Genomic DNA, 13241 nt, shown 5'->3' with positions numbered 1-13241 from the left:
TATATTATCTTATATTATATTATTTATATTATTTATATTATCTTATATTATATTATTTATATTATTTATATTATCTTTATATTATCTTATCTTATATTATTTTTACCGAAAATAACGATCTGAAATAAATTAATTCGTACAGTTCCTTTTTATTTCTATTTAAAATAAATTTTTTTTCCGGATCTGTCTTTCAGTGTTAAACATCTCCACTAGGATCTTGCCGTAGTCTGAAAAATACGTGATCTTTTCGCCATCCAATCTTCCAGTCGAATATCTCAGCTAAAATTTCTATATTGATGCATCAGGTGTCTGGTATTTATTCTGGTCTAAAACAACGAATTCCTGCAATTTCGTAGAATCACAAGTCAGTCTCGGAGACCTCGAAGTGGGCGTAAAGACCTCTCGATTCCCAATCAAAAGGTCATTCAGTCGAACACAAATATTCTGAATAATAAAACAAGAGTTCCACTCAATTTGGCACAATTGGGTAAAGAGCTGGGGGATCGTGTGGAACATCAGTACCTGCCGTTTCCATAGGTGAATGGAACCTTTGTAGACTCGATCGATCGAAACTCAAAACGGAAGAATAACCAACAATGTAGCCGCTATCGATCTCTGTTTGGCTTCCGCGGTTAATTTCAGGCTATTGTCTTCGAAATGTATGGAATTAACCCTTAGCGCTCCGTTGGCTCCGCTATGGAGGCATCCGTCATTTGTTCCGTAAATCCGAAGGCTCTGCTGCGGAGACCAATTTTTTTAGCATGATTACACCGAAGATCCTATGTTTTTGTCGAAGTTGGCAATTGTTATTTGTAGCGAAAACGTGCTTAGCGTGTGTACCATTACGATCAAAACATTTTTTGCCCATTTTTATACTTAGCAATATGAAATAGATAAAATCAAATGCTTTCACAAGGACGCGTAATCTTCTCCGCTCGAAATAAGACTTCTTTTATCTCAGGCGCTTTGCTCCAAAAATGTGCCCGAGTTGCTGGTAGTGATATTTTTCAGAAAAACGCTGTTCAACTTTATTTTAGAACGTCCGAAGAATATTTACTAATTTTTAATTTAATTTAATTATTAATCGAGCCGATTCCGGCGAAGATTAACGATAAAAAAATTCCTGCAAACTCACGCAAAAGATATTTTTGTTTCGATAATTCCGTATCCGAACAGAATTCAACGGACGATTCGCGATGCTAATTTTATAATAAATCGCGTCGAAGAACGCGAGGGATATATTTATTTAAGAATCGCGAAGAATATCATTAATAGTAAATTTATCCATTTCGATGAGGATGCATTTGCTGCTTGGAAATTTCGGTCGCAATTCACGATGTCGATGCACCGACCTCGCACAATGTTAAGTAGATACCATTACGATTAAAACATTTCTTGCCCATTTTTATACTTAGCAACATAAAATGAATAAAATCAAACGCTTTCGCAAGGACGCGTAATCTTTTCCGCTCGAAATAAGACTTCCTTTATCTCAGGCGCTTTGCTCGAAAAATGTGCCGGAGTTGCTGGTAGGTAGTACTCGAGAAACGCGTGGAGCGCAAAGGGTTAATATCGCGCAGCTTGCGCGTATCGACGAGTCGAAAGGGGAGGTTTCCCCGGATCAGTCGTCTCGACAGCCGAGTTACGCGTGATAACGTCGACGGAACGGAGAAAGTGGTCTTCGTAAATTCCGCTGCGTCCGCGAACGGTAGCCAGCCTCGAGAAAGCAATCGGCGGGTTCCCTCGTAACGCGTACGTTTTCCGTTTGTCTAATCTATTTCTGCCGATGAAAAGCCCCGCGCGCGCGCGCGCGCGAGCTCACCGCTTTCTCGGTGTAGCAGCATCCTCTCTCGCGAACAGCCCTCCAGGCCTCTCAGCGCCGTTGCCGTCTTCTTGCTGCTCGTCGTTAACATGTTGCTCACCCGTGTAACTTGTTTCTGGTGCCCGAGCGGATCCCCTGGATCATTATTGCGAGCCTGTGCGCGAGCGAGCCGAGCGGGTATGCTCGTTCAACGGACTCGTCTGTTTTTGAAACGCAGCCGCGCTGAGTTACAGGAACATTCACGTCAAATCACCGCTGCCTTAAATGGCCAATATATAATGCGATAGATGTGGAAATTGACGGGCCGATGGCAAGAAAGCTAACCGCCTACATATTACTCGCGGACAAATCGAGAACCACGCTCATTGCCTCGGAAATTAAGAACTTTCCTGCCAATTTTTTGGGAAACCCTGGCATTCCACCGGACTCGAATGTTACGTCGTCGAAAGTGTCTGTGAAAGGATTCGTTCGGTGAAATTCTGCGGAAGAGTCTCTTCGGAAATTCGTTCGTAGTTCGAGCGAAGGGTGCGAAGACGGAGACCTCTTTACTTTATCGGCCAGTGTAACTGTAATTTTATACTAAAGCGAGAATTAAATAATCGAAAGGTACCGATACATTGCTTTTAATCTGTTATAACGAGACTGCGGATTTTATACATTTATGGCAAAAATAATATTATATTATATTATTATTATATATTATATTATATTATATTAGTATTATATATTATATTATATTATATTAGTATTATTATTATTATTATTATATATTATTATAGATTATTATTATTATTATATATTATATTATATTATGTTATATTATATTATATTATATTATATTATATTATATTATGTTATATTATATTATATTATATTATATTATATTATATTATATTATATTATATTATATATTATATTATATTATATTATATTAATTCCAGCATTTTAGAACTATTAATGATCTAATTACTGATCTATAATGATCATTAGAACTATTAAAAAATCCCTAGCCCAAACTTTGTTTTTTCTTCCTATTTAGGAAAACCATAAGAAAAAAAATGAAAATTGTTAACGAAGCGAGAGTTAACTTCTCTCAAAAAAATATTATTCCAGGAAAAACAACTTTGAACCGCGTCTAAGACTTATGTACAGAATAATTCAAACGAAGCGACGATCGGTAAGGAATTCAGACATTTCGAAACCTAGCCGAACTGACAAGAATATCCCACTTAACGCGGGTTCACTGTACGACGGTTTTTCAGCGGCGATTCCTCGGTACAATAATTACTTTACTAAGGCACTGCGTCGCCGCGAAACTAATGCGACCACTCTAGTATCTATCGGAAGGAACAGGCCAGGAACAAGCATGCTCGCGTACCCTTATCAGCGACGTGCCAGCTGGTGCAATGTTGCCGCGATACTCGCTGCGGAATATACGGCACGAGCAACTTTCCACGGTCGCGTCGCGTCGGATATTAATTGAATGATCGCACCCACGGCAATTCATTATGCGTACGTTAATCCGACCTGGCTGGATCAGAGCCGAGCGCGATCCCTCTCTCGCGTCTCGCAGCTCTTACGGAAGCCTATTAAACGTTCCGTAATGACCAACGGTAGGAGAAATAATAATTCAACTAAAATGTCCCCGAAAATTAATCTATGAATGATAATTCGTTCGTTTAATTTTGCACGAATTGTCGGACGATTTTTTGGCCAAGGTCATTTGAAGATCGCGCTTTCGAATATCGAATATCTTTTGATGTAGATTTTTCATGTAATGTTATTAATTTTTCAAGTAATGTTATTAACTGACTGCTGACAAAAGGCAAAAGACGAATTCTAAAAAAAAACTGTTGTATTGCATCCACTGTATTAACGTCGTTAACAGAAGAAATACATCTCTATCTAACTTTTGTTTTGTATAATTCATGCGAAACGTTTTTACTTTGCATAAAAATCCGCAGTCTAGTTATTAGAAAGATGTAATGTTGTAATTAATATAATATAATATATGATAATAATAATAATAATAATAATAATAATAATAATAATAATATATAATAGTATAATATAATATAATACTATTTTTGCCATAAATGAATAAAATCCGCAGTTTAGTTATTAGAAAGATGTAATGTTGTAATTAATATAATATAATATATGATAATAATAATAATAATAATAATAATAATAATATATAATAGTATAATATAATATAATACTATTTTTGCCATAAATGAATAAAATCCGCAGTTTAGTTATTAGAAAGATGTAATGTTGTAATTAATATAATATAATATATGATAATAATAATAATAATAATAATAATAATAATATATAATAATATAATATAATATAATACTATTTTTGCCATAAATGAATAAAATCCGCAGTCTAATTATTAGAAAGATTTCTGAAGACGTGACTTTGGAATGACATTCACATCGTGCTATACCTTCTTCTCTTTTTTAGAAAATATTTTTCATACTAAGATCGATGATGTAATCGAGCTGGTTCGACAACCCGGAATGAAATGCGAGGAGTATTAGCGTCAGTGGATAATGCTAAAGTGATTTAAATGGACGTCTTACGATGCCGTTAAAAATGTCCCATTTCGAGGTACACACGTGCCCGCCATGTGATTATTCACCGATTGAAAAATACTCCTAATTTTCGTTAATATGTCAGAACTGCGATACTTAGCGTAATCGCAGCCAATTAGACACACGCGAACCCGCGGATCGTTACCTCGTAGGAAGGTTAGCGACTGGAACCTTTCTGATCAGCGTCAGAGGTGGTTTCGACCGTAACACTTTATTGTTGGCTATAATTTCCGATCGGAACGCGACGAGAAACCTAGACGCCCGGAACGACCGCGGCAGAAGGATGGTCTCGCAGGTGAAAGGCTGAGGAAACCGAGCTCCAATTAAATTGTATCTCCTTTAAGAGGACCGCTGTTACAGATACCTCTCGCGCACAGGTTGTTTAAGGCAGAATGCGGCTCTCCCCCGCGAGATCCACGCGCACCGGGAGCCTAACGGCTAGGGGCTTATGAAGTAGCGCCAGTTTTTGCGACCGATCCGGCAACGTTATGGGACTAATTTATTAACTACCTGGGCGAGCATCGCGGAACCGTTCCGTCGGGCAGTCGTCGGCGGCCGTTCGTGCCCGCAAGAAACCCGCGCAATCTTCCTTCCAATCTTCGTGAAATGCAAGCAGTTTGATTCCCCGGGTTTCTTCGCGCCACTTTCTTGCCGGCCGAGGCCAGCACCCTCGGCGTCCCTCAAGGCTGAACTTATTTTCTATGTGCTAAATAGGCTGTTCGTTACGCTGCCGCTGAAAAACCGCCTGGTGGAACATGCGACCGCAATTTGCTGTCAAACGTCCTGTTGTTCCTAGCCGGCCGGCAATCAGCGGGTCTCGATGCCGGCGCTTACGGCACGCTCGCGAATTTCGAACGAGCTTTTTAGAGGAACCTTCCAGCCGGCGAGATAAATTATTCCGGCAATGCCGGATCTAATGGGCTTCGATGCAGTCGCATTCCGTTCGCTAACTGGCCGATGCGCGAGGAAGAGCTCGTTCAGTCTCGGCCCCTTTGACACCCGATCCTCGAGTTCAACGAGTAACAAGAATCGTGATTGAGAAGAAGTTCTCTGCCGGGTAACAATGTCTTTTTCGTAGGATCGTTTACAGGCAGACTTTTGCTGGACGAGAACGAGGCGGATGTATTATAGGCTACCGAGCGAGCTACAAACAAGATTGCGTTCGCGCGTACGTCCGTTTTTACCAGAACTTTCCCATCGCGCTTCAGCAAATCATGATTGACTCGCGCTTCCTTAGAAAAGAGAGTTGTTGCTCGATGCGTCAGGGTTTTTCAGAAATTTTTCAATCGCTCCACGGTCAGCCTAATGAACCGGCGTAGAAAGTAACAGGGCGAGCAAGAACGCAGACACATCGAACGGCCCGATTAAATATCAAATTGTCACTGCGGTGAATTAATTCGATCTCTCGCCAGGATCAACGTCGACGCTAACCCCTTTCATCTGTAGCGTCCAGTCGCACAAAGGAAACTTTAGTCCCCGTGCAAATGAGCAGCGTAATTTACGACTCTACTTCGAAGAAGCTATTAGGTTGGGGAATAAGTTTGTAGCGTTTTTATATTTTCTTTTATTTTACAACGATTTTTTGCTGTTTGACAAAGTGTATAATATTTATTCGATAGAGCTCCTTCTGCTCTACAAAACTGTGCTAATCGTCTTTTTGAGTAATTTAATTTTTTATTACTTTCGAGGCTTAGAAATGGTATATCCAGGAGGTAAAAAGCAACATTTTCGACACCTTCTCTTCTTCGCTTTTCATCGAGGCCAAAAAGCTGCTGAAGCAGCCCGGCACATTCGCAACGTATACGGAGAAGGTGTCATAGGCGAGTCTACAGCACGAAAATGGTTTGCGAAGTTCAAAAATGGCGATTTTGACGTCGACGACACGCCCCGCAGCGGAAGACCTTCCGAATTCGACGAAGAGCGTCTCAAAGCACTTTTGAAGGAGGAGGTCACCAAACAAGTCGTGAATTGGCCGAAAAAATGAACTGCGATCATAAAACGATTCTCAATCATCTTTATTCACTGGGATTTGCCGAAAAATTGGGAACCTGGGTGCCTCACGAGCTTAACGAAAACAAAAAAGAAAATCGTCTTTGATAAAAACGCTACGTACTTATTCCCCGACCCAATATTTTTGAGATGATAAGTTCCAAACCTTGAGGACGCATGTTTGCAATAAAGTTTTTTAGAAATACAGTAATGTATTTCGCCGTTGGCCCGGCCGCCTCGACCGCTGGCGCCGTTGACTCGGCCGCCTCGCGCCAGCTAAGCTGGGATTCCACCGTCTCGACCGCTGGCACCGTTGGCTCGGTCGCCTCGCGCCAGCTGAGCTCGCCTCTCATTGGTCACTGTTTTTGGTTAATAACTCGTTAATGGTGCCTCGGAGAAAATTTTTGTAAAGGGAAAAGTTGCTTCAAGTGACCTGAGGAACCCGCCACTTTCGGATTGCGAGACATTTTTGGGACACCCTGTGTCCCAACACATTCATCTGCTCGAGTGACAATTACAGTAATATCTCCCTTACTGACGCTCAGATCGTGCACAAAAATGGACGATTTGGGAAGAGGAGATACGATTGTTCGAGCCTTGCAGCTCGTTTTTATAGTTGCTGGCAATGGAGTTCCTTTCTTCTCGATGTTGCAACAGTGTGTCCTTACGTTTCGTTCTTGCTAAATTCGCCTTGGATTCTGTATGATAAATATCGGCAACTTCCTTAACGCTAGAACTACAGTAATGTCTCCCTAACTGACGCTAAGATTGTCCACAAAAATGGACAATTTGGGAAGAGGAGATTCGATCATTCGAGCCTTGTGGCTCGTTTTTTATGGTTATCGATTCTCAACAACTATAAAAACGAGGTGCAAGACTCGAATAATCGTGTCTCCTCTTCCCAAAGTGTCTATTTTTCTGCACAATCTGAGCGTCAGTTAGGGAGACATTACACCGTACAACGAGTGCACAAGTCCTTTCGAACCATCCTACCCAAACATCCTCCACGCGCGCGAGAACTGCCGCATGCAATTTTGAATTAGGTTTTGCGGCTTTTACACGGTGAAAACGAGACGCGACGACGATACCAATGAGACTCCGAACACCTGGAAATATTACGAAAACACGACGAAAATTTCCATTCGGCCTAATAATACCTCGCGGTAACTTTCAATAGTTCTGCTACACCAGGGTAACCCTCGATACTGCCGGCTCTTACGTCCGCGTCCACTCGACGACGAGACGTACACTCGAGCATGAAATTTGCACAACTAATGGAGAACAAACTGCCACGGAGTAGGACACAGGGACCAACTGTCAAATCTCCGGCCACTCGAGAGTAACGCCGCGTGTTCTTCTAAAGAGTGCACTCCTAGCATAGTACTCGACAGGTCTAATGAGCCGCCAAACACATCTCACGCGCTTTCACTTTTGCCCGATTCGGTTAACCCTTCTGCGCTTCTTCGATATTCGACCGACGACAAAGACAACTAATTACCGACAGAAACCGAAAGACAACGTTTTGCGCAGGCAAATCGCTCGTCGAGGAGCACAAATTCTGCGATTGTACGAAATTCAGATCCTGACAATTTTCAAAGTATTCAGTAAGGCAGATTTACATTTACATTTAGATTTATATTTACATTTACATATCCGAACCTCTAATGTTAGCCCTTAGCGCTCCGCGCGTTTCTTGAGTACTGCCTATCAGTAACTCCGACATATTTTTCGAGCGGAGCGCCTGAGACATCCAGAATATCTGGTTGAATCTCTTTCTTGTAATCGACCAGTATTCTTGCATATTTGCCAGAGGTATCGTACCCATAATGACAATAACTCCAATAAAAGCCCAAAATTCATCCTCTTCCACATCACGTTTGCCAAATAGAGTTACTAGATATTTCTTTCAAGTTTAGAACATTTTCTGCGTAATTGTTGGTTTCCTTTATAATTTCATTTACCGATTCGTCCGTGAAAAATAATTTAAAATATTGTACGGTTGTTCAATGTTTGTAGGAACTTGTGGTCCAGTGACCTGTGGCAATACACTAAAAGGTATTCTATCTGGAATATGTAATTCTTCCGTAACATCGCGCCACTCATCCAAGTCTTGTAACGAATCTTCGCTTTCACTTTCAATAATTCTCATTCTTCGTCTCTTTGGTAGTATAATTTCGCTACTACCACTCGAAGCGTCAGAATCATAACCAACATTGTCTTCCACGATGTCTTTTAACTCTTCAAAATCAAATACGTCTTCGGTATCGCTCGGCTCTAAATTCTCATCGTAATATTTATTTTTCTCCAAGTTGCTAACCATAGAAAAGGTCAAAAAATGGTTTAATCGTAACGGTACAGGCTTAGCACGTTTTAACTACAGATAACAATTGCTAACGCCGACGATAACGTATGCTAAAAACATTTGACTCCGCAGCGGAGCCAATAATAAACAAACTAAACGAATAAAAAAATGTAATATGTTTTGTTATTATCTTCGGAGTAATGCGTCGTAATGAGTTCTATCGAGCAGCGTGCTGACAAAGTTTGGTGATTCTCAGCGAAGGGACAGGTCGAGGATCCGAAGTCGGCGTATTCCGCAGGACAGCGGAAGCAAGACTCGGCGATTACCGAAGAAACGAAGATACCGAGCGGAAAAAACGCCAGCGGAGCCTTCGGATTTACGGAACAAATGACAAATGTCTCCGTAGCGCTAAGGGTTAGAATTCTCTGTCACGTCACAATGATTTCATGGTGAAGATTCACCTATTCTTCTTACACCGTGTCCTAGTTAATCTATCAACAGCAGCTTAGTGCAGTGGCAGACGCGCAGACTTATTTTGCGCGAACTTATTTTATGAACGTTCGTAAATGAACCCAGATGAAGCCAGTAAATAGATTGTAAAGTTAAATGTATATGGAATATGCTTGAATAATGTTATAGCAAATTCTGTGATAAAAGAGATTCATTTTGGACCTCGGAGAGCTCCGCTTTCCTTTGACGAACAAAGGCCGTAATCAACGTAGAATCTATTTTGAAGCCACGAAAAGGCTTCATCAAGAGGAGCAAAGGATTCAAGCGGAAACAGAGGAAGCGCAGAGACGGAGAGTGAATCATAAAGGCGCAGAGGAAACCGAGCAGACTGCAAAGAAACTGTCTTCGTCGCTGGCACGTGGTTACGATGACAAGCCGCGGCGGTGTATCTATCTTATCGCGATCTACCATCGAAGGGAACGAGTGCGTAGTTAAGCGTTTCACGTTTGGCAGTCACCAGTTTGCCGGCTATTAGAAATAGGTCCTTTCCGACCCGTCTGTTCCGTTCCCGCGTGTCTTTTCAATCGGAAAAAGGAGAACTTCCGGCGCTGTACGCGGCCGTTTCCTGACTTTCCTCCGCGAATTACGTAAAAGCGGGTCCGGGTTCGGGAAAATAACACTTGCTTCATTTATCTTGGCTCCCCGTTGGCCTCTCGGTCTCTGTCGCGGATGCAGGAGAGCAGAGAAAGGCTCCTCGCGAGCCGAGATTGAATCTTCCGCGAACAATGAGCCGCCTGTGATACGCGTACGCGATGCTGGGCCCGATAGCGGGCCTCGTGCTCGCCGAAAGAAAAGCTGAAAAACACTTTCAGCCGCGACAACACGCGCCGGAAAACGTCGCCGGCTTTCTTGCTCGCCTGCGCGCCGCGCCGCGGCTTCTTTCTTAATAAATCATCCGAGCCCGCAGACCGGCCACAAAGGAAACCCGAGTTTCGCGGAGTTCCTTTGTTCACCCGAACTCGGGCCTGATTAATAGGCTCTCTTTCCTCTTTCCCTCTGCTTCGTCCCGCTGTCCGCCAGCGATTCGAACTTTACGCAAAGGAATGAAATTTGGTATTCACACACACACACGTCGTTGTTGGAAGAATCGCCGAAACTATTAAACGATTCTTTTTATCCTTGTAAGCTTGACGTTCTCTGTTTCGTGTTCTTAACCGTTCGAGTGCCAGGAGTCATTGAGAAAACACGGTCGAAAAATGCCGAACAGCGCGACTGCGCTTGTCTTAATCGATTGCGAAGAGAACGTGATAGCGCTCGACAAGGTTGACAAATAAAACGAAAAAGAGAAGCTATGCGATGTACGTGCGTCAGCAAAGTTGAGCGTGACAAAAAATCTAAACAGCGTGATGTCGCGCTGCTTGGGACTCGAACGGTTAAGGTTTCGCGAAAATATGGCTGAATCGAGTTTCTAGTTTTAACCGTTTGAGTTTTTGAATCTTTTTAACCGTTCTAGTTTTAACACGGTCGACAAGTGGCGAACAGCGTAATAGCGCTTGTCTTAATCGATTGCGAAGAGAACCAAGCGGCGCGACAGCGCTCGGCAAGATTGACAAACGAAACAAAAACAAAATGAAAAAAAGCAGCTATGCGATGTACGTGCGTCACTAAAGTTTGATCGTGATACAAGATCTGAACTGCGCGATCGCGCTGCTTGGGACTCAAACGGTTAAATTCTTCGAATCAGAAAACCGTATACAGGGTGTCCCATAATTATGTTAATACTCGGAAAGGGGCGATTCTTAAGACCATTCGAAGTCACCTTTTCCTTAACGAAAATGCAATCCTCGGCTTTGTTTACGAGTTATTAACGAAAAATACGGACCAATGAGAGCCGACCTCAGCTGGCGCGAGGCAACCGAGCGGTCGAAGCCCAGTTCCGCTGATTGGCTCGGCCACCCTAGCGCTAGGCGAGCTCGCTGATCATTGGTCAGTAATTTTCGTTAATAACTCGTAAATAAAGCCGCGAATTGCATTTTCGTTGAGGAAAAAGTTACTTCGAATGACCTCAGGAATCATCTCTTTCTGGATGTCAACATAATAATTGGACACCCTGTAGTATGTATATGCGTAATGTACTTCAGAGACGACAAGAATCTTATCGGGCATTTTTTACGGCATTTTTACGGAAATTAAAAAAACTGCAAACAAGGAATTTCAACGAAATTTCAGTAACGGCTACAGCTAGTTCATCAGAATGGTGAAATAAAAAACTGCGGTTTCAATTGGAACATTGTGAATCACACCAATTTGAAGAGATCCAAAATTCTGTAAATATACAAAATTCACTGACGAATACAGTAATGTCTCCCTTACTGACGCTCAGATTGTCCACAAAAATGGACAATTTGGGAAGAGGAGATACGATTATCCGAGCCTTGTGGCTCGTTTTTATAATTGTTGACAATTTATAACTATAAAAACGAGTCAAAAGGCTCGAATAATCGTATCTCCTGTTGCCAAATTTTCCAGTTTTGTGAACAATCTGGGCGTCAATTAGAGAGACATTACTGTAACGTGAAGGGAAGCTGAGAAGTATTAGGGGGACCGGAAAGTTATGTCGTTTGTTTACATTAAATTCAAACAGATAAATATGCGCAGAAACATTACTTTCCGGCCCCCCTAATATTAAAGTGATGCGAAGAAGAATGTATAAGTGAAAAATATAGAATACTGAAGAAATGAAAAGAAACTGAAAATGTTGATACATTAATTACAGCCTATTAAAATGATTTAAGAGAGAAGCAATGTCGCACTTGGCTTCTATACGATTACACTAGGTTTGACAAGGTTGAAACAAGAGGTTTTCAACAAGGTTGAAACAAAAGGTTTTCAACAAGGTTGAAAATAAGACACTTTCGATTTAGCACGATTCACAAAATGGGCAGACGAATAGTACAGAGAGAAGAAAGAGTTCAAGCATGGGTTAAACAAGAGACTGTTGAAACAGTTTGGACGCACAGGAATGGCGTCTTCCTGCGAATGAAAACGACGACACGGCCAGCCGTTCGTCGCTGCATGATATATCGGTATCGGGAAGACAGTATCCGCGTGCGGCTACTACCAGCTACTTAACCCGCGACCAATCGGTTACGTACCCGGCTGGTTGCATTACCTACCTACCTACTTGTTTAATGGCCTGCCAGCTACCAAACGGGAATCGACCTCCATGCGAGGGACAATGAGACTAGGCATCTTCGCTTTCGAAGTGGCTACCGTTTCTTGTTTACCCGTTCCCTGCGATCGAGACCCATCTCAGGCCTGCTAAGTCTCTATTTGCTGAAGAAACTTTGCCTCGGCACTCGCTGCGCACGCTGTCACTTAAAATGCAGAAATTGTTGCTCGGTTCTGGGAAGCAACAGAGGAGCTGCCACTCGTACACTATCGTTCGAGGATCTTCGTTCCGCTCGTTTTCTTGATTCGAATTGGGAATGACTTTGGCGCTGCCAGGCAACAATCGACGCTTCAGATTTCGCGCGATTGATCCTCACTCGACGAGGATCGAGTACAATTAGCTTCGCGATAATGATTTAAAGCGCATGGAACTCAGTTAGTGACAACTCTGTTAACCCTTTGCAGTCGAAGCCGTTTTAACTCTGAATTCAAAATAGTTTTTCTAACTCACGGTATTTCCATTTTGTACAACTTAAGCGTATTTTATATGTGTGAAATTAACTTTTATAACTCGTGCGACAATTGCGCTTTTGACAGTTTTTAAGATAAAAACAAATTTGATAACGTTAAAATTATTTTGAAACGTTATACAACAATTTAGGCGGTGAGTCGGAGTCACCAGTCGAGTGCAAAGGGTTAACTACTATGGCCACCTGTTAGAACAGGATTCTGCAGTGGATTTAAATAAGTGTGTAAGTTTGAATAACTTTTTATTAGCTTTACTGTTACAACTGCTTGACACGTAGCGAGTCGACGACTATTATTAGGCTAATCGCCTCGTGTACAAAAAGATTGAAATATGGATGTGCGGATGCATTCAATGCCCTAGATGACGTCGTCGCTG

At 42.0% G+C, this 13241-nt stretch overlaps 1 protein-coding gene across 5 annotated transcripts in view; it reads right to left on the bottom strand.

Annotated features, from left to right (window-relative positions):
* The window catches only part of LOC117228994 (uncharacterized), a 729674-nt gene that overhangs the window by 550126 nt on the left and 166307 nt on the right, over positions 1-13241 (bottom strand). The gene's annotated exons all lie outside the window — the stretch shown is intronic.

The sequence above is a fragment of the Megalopta genalis genome, chromosome 1 (genome assembly GCF_051020955.1).
Source record: "Megalopta genalis isolate 19385.01 chromosome 1, iyMegGena1_principal, whole genome shotgun sequence".
Taxonomy (NCBI): domain Eukaryota; kingdom Metazoa; phylum Arthropoda; class Insecta; order Hymenoptera; family Halictidae; genus Megalopta; species Megalopta genalis.
This window is presented reverse-complemented; position numbering and strand designations above follow the sequence as displayed.